The 12,231-nt window shown below is 40.1% G+C and overlaps 1 protein-coding gene across 6 annotated transcripts in view; it reads right to left on the reverse strand.

Moving 5' to 3' along the window:
* Positions 1-12,231, reverse strand: part of DEPTOR (DEP domain containing MTOR interacting protein) — a 210,623-nt gene that overhangs the window by 177,660 nt on the left and 20,732 nt on the right. The window lies entirely within an intron of this gene.

Genomic DNA, 12,231 nt, shown 5'->3' on the forward strand with positions numbered 1-12,231 from the left:
TAACTAAATGTCCTCAATTCTCAGTTTCTTCCTTTACAGAATAAAAATAATTGTGGCTTGTTGACATCTGCTGCATTAGAGATGCTTCAGGTAGTTGTTATTGTCTGTAATTGGAACAAATCCTGAGATGGGTATTGTCTGTGTTTTACATGGGGAAGCAGGTGAGGAGAGGTGGGATAACCTGAGCCTCATTCTGCATGAAGTAGGAAAATCATTTAACCAAAATAGTGGTCTCACTCAGAGTTAATGAGATTAACAAACAGCTGGGTGTTTCTCATGTTTTAACTCTATTGTTTTGTTGTTGTTGTTTTAGCCATGTCTTTCAGAAGTTCCTGGGCCAGGGGAGCAACAAGCCACACTGGATCTTTCACCTGCTGAGCCACCAGAGAACTCCATGTTTTAATTCTATAATCATTAAAACATTATCAAGAGTTTGCATGGGCTTCAAGCTCAAACATGCAGTGTCTTTCCTGATTCTGTCACGTACTAGGTTTGCAACCTTATGTTAGTTAATGTCTCTGGCCTCAATTTTCTATCGGTGAAACAGGAATAATTCCTACCTTTTAGGGATGTTGCGTAGCTTAAATAACATCATGTAAAGCTTCTAAGCACATGATATGTGTTCAAAAGCCATTCTCTTTAATATCATTACTGCTTTTAATGAGAAGAAGAGGAATAAAAGAAGAAAAAGAAATTCTTGCCAGATACTTTCCATTATGATTTTTTGATACTAGACAAAACATTTTTCTCGTTATCGCTAATTAATTTTTAATTATTTGTAGGCCTTAAAAATGAAGAAAAGAGAAGTGCAGACTTGGACCCACTAAATCTCTCTTTGAGTCAGTGTTTTAAGCTTTTTGAAAGTGCAGAATGAAAAAAATTTACATATTCCTAATTATCCACTGTTCAACATTTAGTTTTGCCCCAAAGCTCTTGCCACCTATTGTAAGTCATATTGCTGTTATGATTGTCTTCTGCTTTTTTTCCCTCCTTTTAAATCTAGTCCTGTTTTCATTTGAATTCAGGCAGCTTTCTTTATCTGAAAAATAAAAAATGAAAAATGCTTTCCTGTAAAATACTTTCTTGTTTAATAATCTCTGATAAAAATTAGTGATAAAAATTTTTATCATAAAATTTTATGATAAAAAATTATGATTAGGAATTCCAGTCATGGCTCAGCGGAAATGAATCCGACTAGTGTTCATGAGGATAAGGGTTCGATCCCTGGCCTTACTCAGTGGGTTAAGGATCAGGGGTTGTCATGAGCTGTGGTGTAGGTCACAGATGCAGCTCGGATCTGGCATTGCTGTGGCTGGGATGTAGGCTGGCAGCTACAGCTCCAATTTGACCCCTGGCCTGGGAACTTTGATATGCTGTGGGTGAGGCACTAAAAAAAAAAAAAAAAGTTTTAAAAAAGCACCTTAAAATAAGGGGAAAAATAATCTTGTTAGGAACATACTAGATACCACTACTCCAGTGAGAAGGACTGCAGAATTTATTTTTGATGCTTGATGAGAGGGGTGTGTGTGTGTGTGTGTGTGTGTAGATGTGAACAGGAAATGGAAACTGGTGTTTATTATTGTTTTTAAGCTTTCTTTTGACATGTGAGACACACCACACTCTGCTGAGTTAGAAGACAGACCCATTTTCCTAACTTACAGAAAGAGTGAACTGATTCTTGAGGACATGTGAGCAGCAATGCCAGGACTGTGAGCTCTGGAGCAACTGGTCCCAGCATCAAGTGTGATCTATAAGCATTGATGGATGAGAGGCAGGCACTGACATGGTGATGAAGTTCTTTAGAACGGGTGAAAATTCCATAATATCTTGGTTTGACTCTGGCTCCTTTGCAGCCAGTTCTCTAAATTTTTGCCCTCCTTTCTAAAGTCAAGATCATACCACCAATCACAGTGCATTGTTCAGAGAATTAAATAAAATATAAGGAGCCCCTTGATGCAGGTGGAAACTATTATATGTGAGCCTTCTCCTCCAGGTTTTCTGACTCAACTGCTTCATGCCTTCTGGCTATTTTGGTGCTCTGGGGCCAGTGCTTCTCAAATTTTTGGTAGATAAGGATCAGGTGTATGTGTGTGTGTGTCTTCAATCCATTGAAGACTGGCACTTAGGTAAAACCCAATACAAACAAAGTTGTTAAAAAATAGATAAAACAAGCCCCAATTGTATTTATTGTAGTCACCAGACAAAAGATTGTCAAATTGCTATAAACATGTCTAAATGATTTCTCTCACTATCTGTATGTCCTAGTGTCTTACAATACAGGGGATGGTCACCAGTTGGCAGACCACCTCTTTGAATGGTTCTGGTTAAGGCCAAGCAGCAATGTGGGAAGATGCATAAAACCTGTGAAAGAATACTGTCAGCTATTAAGTTTAATAACATTACTGCTATTGCCTCTTAGTATATGCCTGTCTTATTCCCACCTGATCTTAATAACTAACTTAGGCTCATCTTCTCTGTGCTGTCTTCTTAACACTCCCCTAAGTGGTGTGTTGTTCCTGTCTGCACATTTTCATGATATTCAGAAATGTACATTATTCTTTTTTTTTTTTTTTGTCTTTTTGCCATTTCTTGGGCCGCTCCCGCGGCATATGGAGATTCCCAGTCTAGGAGTCCAATCAGAGCTGTAGCCGCCAGCCTACGCCAGAGCCACAGCAGCGCGGGATCTGAGCTGCGTCTGCGACTTACACCACAGCTCAAGGCAACGCTGGATCCTTAACCCACTGAGTAAGGCCAGAGATCAAACCCCCTACCTTATGGTTGCTAGTTGGATTCGTTAACCACTTCGCCACTATGGGAACTCCAGAAATGTACATTATTCTTAACCATTAATGGAAATCTGGATTCTCCAGCTGCCACAACTTTTATTCTCTTTCTGTGAATGGAAGCAGATTGATGGTTTAGCATCATCCCATCCAGATCTTTCTATCGATCCCTTAAGAAGAGAACTCTTTAAAAAAATACATGTAGAGAAAAATTAAATGTTGACGTATTCATCATTCACATCCGTTTTCAATATTTTTGTCATCTTTTTCCAGTGAAGGAAATAAAACGTTACAAATAAATGTGATGTCCGTCCAGTCTCAGGCCTCCTCATTCCCAAGTTCTTGATTCTGCCAGGGCATCAAAAACTCTTAATCGTTGGTATATGCTTCCACCTAGTGGTTTGTTTTGTGATGACACTAAATGATTTTTCAGTCTCTTGTAGTTAAAGGGCCACATGCAAAAAGAGGTTTCAGAAATTTGGGTGTGGGTGTGTGTTTTGTCTCCTTATTGTGAGTGTTCCTGTTTTTTAGTGAGCAGGGACTAGGGATATTAGGTGTTCTTATTTTCTTGAGACAACACCTCACAAAGAAGACTTGACTTGTCCTGTATCCTGAATGTCTTTCTTAGGTCCTCTGGGATCTTCATGGGTATGAAAAACCTGTTCGCAGTTATCTGATATTTAACCTAATTTGGTTTTATATAGAAATAAGATATTTTTGGGAGTTCCTGTAGTGGCTCAGTGATTAATGAATCCGACTAGGAACCATGAGGTTGAGGGTTCGATCCCTGGCCTTGCTCAGTGGGTTAAGGATCCGGTGTTGCCCTGATCTGTAGTGTAGGTCCCAGACTTGGCTTGGATCCTGAGTTGCTGTGGCTCTGGCGTAGGCCAGTTGCTGCAGCTCCAATTAGACCCCTAGCCTGGGAACCTCCACATGCTGCGGGCGCGGCCCTAGAAAAGACAAAAAAGAAAAAGAAATAAGATATTTTTAACATAATCTTGAGTTGTACATGGATGCAATTATTGTGTACATCAAGAAAAATTTCTCTTTGTTTTGTTGGGAACTTTACCAAGAAGCTTCATCATTATGTAAAATTGCTTCACTCAAAATTTGTATGGTACCATGAGTACAGCACACTTTTTGAGTGTGCATTTGCTAGATATTGCATACCCAGTGATTCTGTGTGTGTTTGCAGAGGAATGTATTGTCATATCATAAAATGCCAAATATAAAACAGAAGTGATGGCAATATTCAGTTAAATATTGGCTTAAATCTGTTACTCTAAAATTATTCATGAGAAACATCTGATGACCTCACTAGGTCTTTAAAGTCATTTAAATATTAAAATACATATTATTTTGTTATATGTGATTTTCCTTTTCCTTTTCTTCCCTATACTCCAGTATAAAGGCATTATAATGATTTTTTTTAAATAATGCCCCCAGAAAGCTTATATTCTCTATGAATATATGACAAGGAAATAAAGTGAGCATTACAAAATATCTATTATTTTTAAAGGGGACACTGAGTTGAGTTAGATGGGATTGAGAATCTTTTAAAATGGAATAATAATGTCATATTTCTTGAGCTCTTGGTCTGTGGCTGGCCATGGTCAAACCGTTGTACATAGATTAAAAATTTATTTCTCAAAATAACCCTGTGAATGGGCCATCAATTTTCCTTTTCCTTTTTTTGTTGAAGTTTAGTTAATTTATAATGTTGTGTTAGTTTCTGGTATACAGCAATGTGATGCAGCTATACATATATATTCTTTTCCATTATGGTTTATTGCAAGATATTGAATATAGTTCCCTCTGCTATACAGTAGGATCTTGTTGTTTATTTTATATACAGTAGTTTGTAATCTACTAATCTCAGTCTCCTAGTTTAACCCTCCCCATCTTTCCCATTTGGTAATCATAAGTTTGTTTTCTATGTCTGTGAGTCTTTTTCTGTTTTGTAACTTATTTCATTTGTGAACTTATTTTTTTTTTAATTAATTAATTTATTTTTTTTGTCTTTTGTCTTTTTTGTTGTTGTTGTTGTTGCTATTTCTTGGGCCGCTCCCGAGGCATATGGAGGTTCCCAGGCTAGGGGTCCAATCGGAGCTGTTGCCACTGGCCTACACCAGAGCCACAGCAACGCGGGATCCGAGCCGCATCTGCAACCTACACCACAGCTCACGGCAATGCTGGATCGTTAACCCACTGAGCAAGGGCAGGGATCGAACCCGCAACCTCATGGTTCCTAGTCGGATTCGTTAACCACTGCGCCACGACGGGAACTCCTCATTTGTGAATTTATTTTTTATGGCTGAGTAATATTCCAGCCATTGTGTTTGTGTGTGTGTGTGTGTAGCACATTTCCTTTATTCATTCATCTGTTGGTGGACTTTTATGTTGCTTCCAAGTTTTAGCAATTGTAAATAAAGCTGCTATGAACATTGGGGTACATGTACCTTTTTAAATTCATTTTCATCTTTTCCAGATATATGCCCAGGAGAGGAATGGGATTGCTGGATCACACAGTAACTCTTTTTAGTTTCCTAAGGAACCTCTGTACTGTTTTCCATACAATTTACATTCCCATCAACAGTGTAAGAAGGTTCCCTTTCAGGGATGTATATTTTAATCTCTACAGTAATTACTGAGAAAAAAAAAAGTAGAGAGAAAGGATTAAGAGATCAACAGATAAATTATAATAAAATTCTTTAAAAAAATTCAAGTAATCCCCAGGAGGGTAGAAAATGAAGGATAGAATTTTTTAAAGTTGGAAAAAATTCAAATAAAAAATGGAAATTTCACCAGGAAAGACCATGCATTTGGCCATAAAACAAGTCTTGATAAAACTAAAATGACTGAAATCATATAGAGTATGTTCTCTGTGTATAAGCCTATCACAGTGACATTAAAAATTAATAAATATCTAGGAAATCAAAAATATCTGGATATACAATGCACTCCTAAACAATTCACAGGTCAAAGAAGTTACAAAGAAAATTAGAAACTACTTCAAACTCTGTGATAATGAAAGATAACTTATCAAAATTTGTGCAATATAGAACTTTGGGAAAAATTTATAGTTTTAAGTGGTGTTTGTATTAGAAAAGAAAAAAGGCCTAAAATCAATAAAAAGCTAGAAAAAGCAGAGTAAAGCAAACCCCAAGTAATTAGAAGCTGATATTTAATAAGTATTCCTTCTCCTTTTTCCAATGGGCTTAAGGAAACTTTGGAGGGTAATGAGAATAGTGTATTTTGATTGTGGTGGGGGTTTTGTAACTGATCTGTGTCCCTCATTTCTTGTTTTTAGGAAATGGGCCTTATTTAGCCTCTTGGCCTTCCCTGAATTCTAAAGGGGCAGGTTCAGACAGTCACTGATCAGGAAAGGAAGGGGATGCAGAGGTGGGAGGAGCAGTCAGGAAACAATAGTACAGACTTGGGGCAGGATCCTGGCTCCCCCTCAAGGGATACACATAATGATGTAGGCATCTTATACACCTAAGAGAAAAGTTATATTCCTCATGCTTCTTTCTTTCTTTTGTCCTTTTTAGGGCCACACCCACAGCGAAGGAGGTTCCCAGGCTAGAGGTCTAATCAGAGCTGTCCTGCTGGCCTACTCCAAAGCCACAGCAATGCCAGATCCGAGCTGCATCTGCCACCTACACCACAGCTCATGGCAATGCCAGATCCTTAAGCCGCTGAGTAAGGCCAGGGATAGAACCTGCAACCTCAAGGTTCCTAGTTGGATTCATTTCTGCTGAGCCAGGATGGGAATTCTGTCCTTATGCTTCTTTTAGGAATGACTACTTTAACATTGAAGAGCTGGGAGCTCTTGCTTGTGCTTCTCTCTCATTTGATGGCACCATAAACACAATTACCTGCAAGCTACAGATTAGGCAAGCTGAGCACAATTGCCTGTGCTTTAAAGATTATTAATGAGCACATGATGCTTTTCAGGAGCTTTCCTAATTTGTTCTAATTTCTGATCAATATCCCCTTTTCACAAGTACCGTTATTTTAGGCAATAACCCCAAAGACCAGCACCAGGATCATGCACATATTTCCTGACAATAACTTTGATGATTAAGATTCCCCCAAAGAAAGGAGAATGTATGTTTGTCCCAATCCTGATTCTAATCTAAGACCCTGATTTTCTCCTTTTAGACCATAAAAGTCCCTGTAATTCCTCCCCAAGGAGGACATGGTCTTCAAGGCATTAGTCTGCTGTAATCTCCTTTGCCTGGCAAAGCAATAAAAGCTCCTTTCCCTCCTTTACCCCAAACTCTGTCTCCACGTTTCTATCTGGCACCAGTGAACAGAGCCTGAGTTTTGGCAACAGTTTCACCAGTATGTAAACGTGTCAAATTCTTACATACACTTTAAAGGGATGCAATTGCAATTTATTTTACTTAAATTACATCTCAATAAGGTTGGTTTAAAAACAAAGGAGCCCAGAGGCAGCAGTGCCTCTGGTAATTTAGGGAAAAGCAGGGGCACCAGGGTGGGGGTGGAGATTGTATCAGATCTAATGGGTCTCATGAGGCTTGATAAGGACTTTGAGGCTATGGACACAGAAAAATTAAGATCTCTAAGACAAAGAGCATTGTTCACCACCCAGTTCTGCAAGAGTTAAGTGAGTCGACCACTGAGAGTGCACCATGAAAGGAATTCATGATGAAAAACTAGATGAGGCATTCTATGCTTTGGGTGAGTAGGCCCCATAGGTAGTTAGATGCATATCTCAGGAAGAATTGCAATGGCTCCCGATCCTTGCATCTTTCCATACATAGAAAAGCACTAAAATCACTAACTTGAGATAGCTGTTCTTTGCGATCAGCAGTGATTTTTACCAAGCTGTATGTTTGACTACATGTATTTCTGTGGCCAATAGGCTGCCTACTGCACACCTATGCAGACTAGAAATGTGGAGACAGAGTTGGATGAGACTGAAACAGTAGCTTTAATTGCCAGGCCAAAAGGGAACACAGCGGGCTAGTGCCTCAAGTACTGTGCCTCCTGGCCCCCCACAGGTGCCAAATAGAAATGCAGAGACAGAGTTTTGGGTGCCTTAGGAGAGACTGGGAGATGGTTTTATAGTTTGGGCAGTGGTAAATAGGGCTGCAGATAAGAATCAGGGCAGAGGCAAGCTTGCATTATTTTCAAAGCCGGTGTTCAGTGGTCTGATGGTCTTCTTTCCCAAATAAAGAATGCTTAATGAACATCTATTTGTTGGGGGGTTTAGTTCTGCAGAAGAACTCAAAGATACTCTTTATATATATATATATATATTTTTTTTTTTGACTTTTTGCTATTTCTTTGGGCTGCTCCCGCGGCATATGGAGGTTCCCAGGCTAGGGGTCGAATCGGAGCTGTAGCCACTAGCCTACGCCAGAGCCACAGCAACGCGGGATCCGAGCCGCATCTGCAACCTACACCACAGCTCACGGCAACGCCGGATCATTAACCCACTGAGCAAGGGCAGGGACCGAACCTGCAACCTCATGGTTCCTAGTCGGATTCGTTAACCACTGCGCCACGACGGGAACTCCGATACTCTTATCTATATTCCTTGAGGAGGGACCAAGACTCTGCCCCCAAAGCTGCACTATAATTTCTTGACTTACTCCTCCCTGCTCTCTGCATCTCCTCCCTTCCCTGAGTAGCAACTGATTGAATCTGTCCTTTGGAGCCCAAGGAAGATGAGGAAGGCTGAAGTTTTTTTTCCTAAAAACAAGAAATGGGGGATACAGAAAGGCATGTGTGCCCAGGAGCCCCACAGGGTCCTGCTTGGTGTCACCTGTGGAGGGGGAAGTGAGGAGCCTTATAGTGTTCAAGGAGCAGGGCGGGTGATCAGCTCATGGACATTTTCCTGATTGGTTGGGAGTCAGTATCATCAACCTTCTGGTTCCAGTGACCTGGGGTCTGCATGCTTGTGCACAGCCTGCAGCTGACTTCTTCTACCCAGTGGGGGCGTCAGCACTTGCGGAACAGCTCCAACCACACAGCTCGGAATGTTATCTATAGTCTTTGAGGAAGAACTAGAAGTCCTTACCTTTGTTGAATGCCTAAACTATGATTATTTTGTCTTGCTTGACCGTTTTTATTTTTGCCCTGTTATTTCCTCACTTCTCTGATTAAATCGATTCTTTAGTTTTTCTTAGACAAAACTGCAGGCAGAGGACATGAAGGGGGGTGGGCCACTCTGGGAAAGCCTCCCAGGGTCCCACTCCATTATACTTCCTAGCCAAAAATCATATATATGCTTCTCCCCTACCTCCTCAGAGTAACTGACTGGCTGTCACCAAGGCTCTAGTCCTTAATAAGATCCTGAATAAAACTGAAGTTCACATCTCTTACATTGTATATATTTCTTCAAGTTAACGGAGTTTATTCTAAAAGTGATCAGGATTCCACTGGGAAGATTTTGCCCAGAGAATGCCATGATCTGACTTAACACTACTGCAGGGACTGCAGAAGATAATGTATATAGTGTGCATAGTTCAGTGCTTGACTCAGTAAATATTTAATAGATCTCTCTCTTTCCTAAGGCAATGGAGAGCAAAGGGGCAAAGCCAGCTACTTTGTGAAACATGAAATAATAGCACCATCTAGTGGGAAAAACCCTGTTTTACAGGCAAAGCCTAAAAAGTTTAATAAAAAACATTACAGCATTAATAAGCACATTGTAAATCAACTATACTTGGATTTACGTAATAGACTTTACCATAACTAGACTTATGGTTGCCAAGAGGGTGGGGGAGGGAGTGGGAGGGACTGGGAATTTGGGGCTAATAGATGCAAACTAATGCCTTCAGAATGGATAAACAATGGGATCCTGCTGTATAGCACTGGGAATTGTGTCTGGTCACTTGTGATGGAGCATGATAATGTGAGAAAAAAGAATGTATACATGTATGTGTGACTGGGTCACATTGCTGCGCAGTAGAAAATTGACAGAACTCTATACTTCCATTACAGACAGCTATAATGGAAAAAATAAAATCACTATAAAATAAAATAAAACAAAATAAAAAAATAAAAGATGTGAAGTTAAAATCTAAACCACTGTATTTTCCATAGAATGAAATAAAGCTTTCTGGGAATCAAAACTTCCTTATATGATGTGATTTTAAGTAAAAACAAGGTAATGTGATTTCTAAGATACTATTTTATTCTGTTTTTCCTACTACGTGCAATTCTTTCCTATGTAGAAGTTTAGGGAGGTATTTCTTTCAAGGCTTCCACCTCAACTATTTGGTGAGGTTTTCTGTTTAGTCCAGTTTTTAGTTATATATCATATTCTCCCTGGGTGATCATGTTACCAAACCAAAGTTGGGTCCACTGGCAAAGCCAATCTACTGACACCAGGTTGTAGTGAAGGGAAGTCAATTTTTATTTTTTAATTCTTTTGTGCGGGCAGGTGCTCCACAGCATATGGAGTGTCCCAGGCTAGAGGCTGAATTGGAACTGCAGCTGCTGGCCTACACTGTAGCCACAGCAACTCGAGATCCGATCCACATCTGCAACCTACACCATGGCTCATGGCAATGCTGGATTCTTAACCCACTGAGCAAGGCCAGTGATCGAATCTGTGCCCTCACAGATGCTAGTCAGATTAGTTTTTGCTGAGCCACAACCGGAACTCCAGGAAGTCAATGTTTATTGCAAGGTGCCCAACCTGGGACCAAGGAGAACAGTCAGTTTATACTTGAAAGGCCCCAAATCTCCACTGGTTTTCAGGGAACAGCTTTTAAAGACAGTGTAAGGGAGCGAGCACAGCGTGTGTAATCAGCTCATGCACAATTCTTCTGATTGGGTGGTATTTCAGGAGTCAACATCATCAACTTTCTTGCTCTAACCCACCTGGGGTCTACATGCTGGTGGTCAGCAGTTAACATCTTCCACCTGGTGGGGTTTTTAGTATCTGAGAAACAACTCAAGGATATGGCTCAGGATATTATCTATAGACCTTGAGCAGAATCTTTCTTTCTTTCTTTCTTTTTTGTCTTTTTGCCATTTCTTGGGCCGCTCCTGCGGCACATGGAGGTTCCCAGGCTAGGGGTCAAATCAGAGCTGTAGCCAACGGCCTACACCAGAGCCACAGCAACGCGGGATCCGAGCCGCGTCTGCAACCTACGTCACAGCTCATGGCAACGCTGGATCCTTAACCCACGGAGCAAGGCCAGGGATCAAACCTGCAACCTCATGGTTCCTAGTCGGATTCGTTAACCACTGAACCACAACAGGAACTCGAGGATTTTTCTTTTAATCATAAAAGAAAGTCAATTACATTTCTTTTATGGCTATTATTTTTTCTTGCTTGACTGTTTTCTTTTGTTTCTGTGTCATCTCTCTTCTCTGATTGTTTGCTCTTCAGAACTTGGTAAAGGCCTAGGAGGCTAAGACTTTTCTATAAATGAGAGGAAGGGAGGAGGTCTGTCCTGGGGAAGGTCCTACAGGGTCCTGCTCAACTTCAGTCTCAACTTCAGGCTCCCTTGTAATTACCATGTATGTGCATTTAACATCTTTATCTTTGAACTCCTGGCCAGACCTTTATTCAAACTCCAACTTCTAGATCTAACATCAAGGGATGTTGTCACAGGTATATTCTCATAGCAAGTCAATCTCCACATCTCAAAACCAGAGCTCACCTCACTCATTCCTAGGCTTCCTACAATATGTTGTAAATGAGGGGAAATGCACTTGCTCATGCAAGAATCTAGAATTTGTCCTTCATTCTTTCCTCTCTCTTACTCTCTATGTTTAATCAAGTAGCCGCTGTTGTCCATTCAATCTCAAAAACTATTTCTCAAACCCAGCCACTCTCACCATTCATTTGCGATCTTACTGGTTTTCTACATTTATCTCCCTTCAATCTGTGCCACAAATTTTTCTTTTTCCCATCTCCCTCCCTTCTTTCCTCATGTATTAACTGTCCATTGAAGTTTTTTGTCAGTATGTTGGGTTTTGCAATAACCCAAGGGAAATTATTTTAAATGTATTTAGCTATACATATTTAATGCATAAATATGCTCTCAGTGTTAAAATTTATACAGTAAAGATAAATTATAAATTATCCCCTTTGCACTCCCCTCCTAAGAGGTAAACATCATCACAGCTCATTCATTTATTCATTCATTCAACTTTTTAGCAAATATATTTGAGGATCCATTCATTATGTGCTGGGCACTCTGCTTAATGATGGCCAAAAACATATCCTATGGAAGTGTATAGCCTTACACTCCTAGAGACAAAACCCCCAGATCCTCAAAACCCCACATTAAGTAATCATAAAAATGTAAAATTACAACTTACTTAATATCTAGGAATGAGAGGTACCTATTCCCACGAGATATATATTTGACAGGCTTGACCTGATTAGGGAGGTCAGAGAAAGATTTCTGAGGAGTGACTATTGACTCAGAGCCAATGTAAGAGCCCCTGTAAC

The sequence above is a fragment of the Sus scrofa genome, chromosome 4 (assembly GCF_000003025.6).
Source record: "Sus scrofa isolate TJ Tabasco breed Duroc chromosome 4, Sscrofa11.1, whole genome shotgun sequence".
Lineage (NCBI taxonomy): Eukaryota > Metazoa > Chordata > Mammalia > Artiodactyla > Suidae > Sus > Sus scrofa.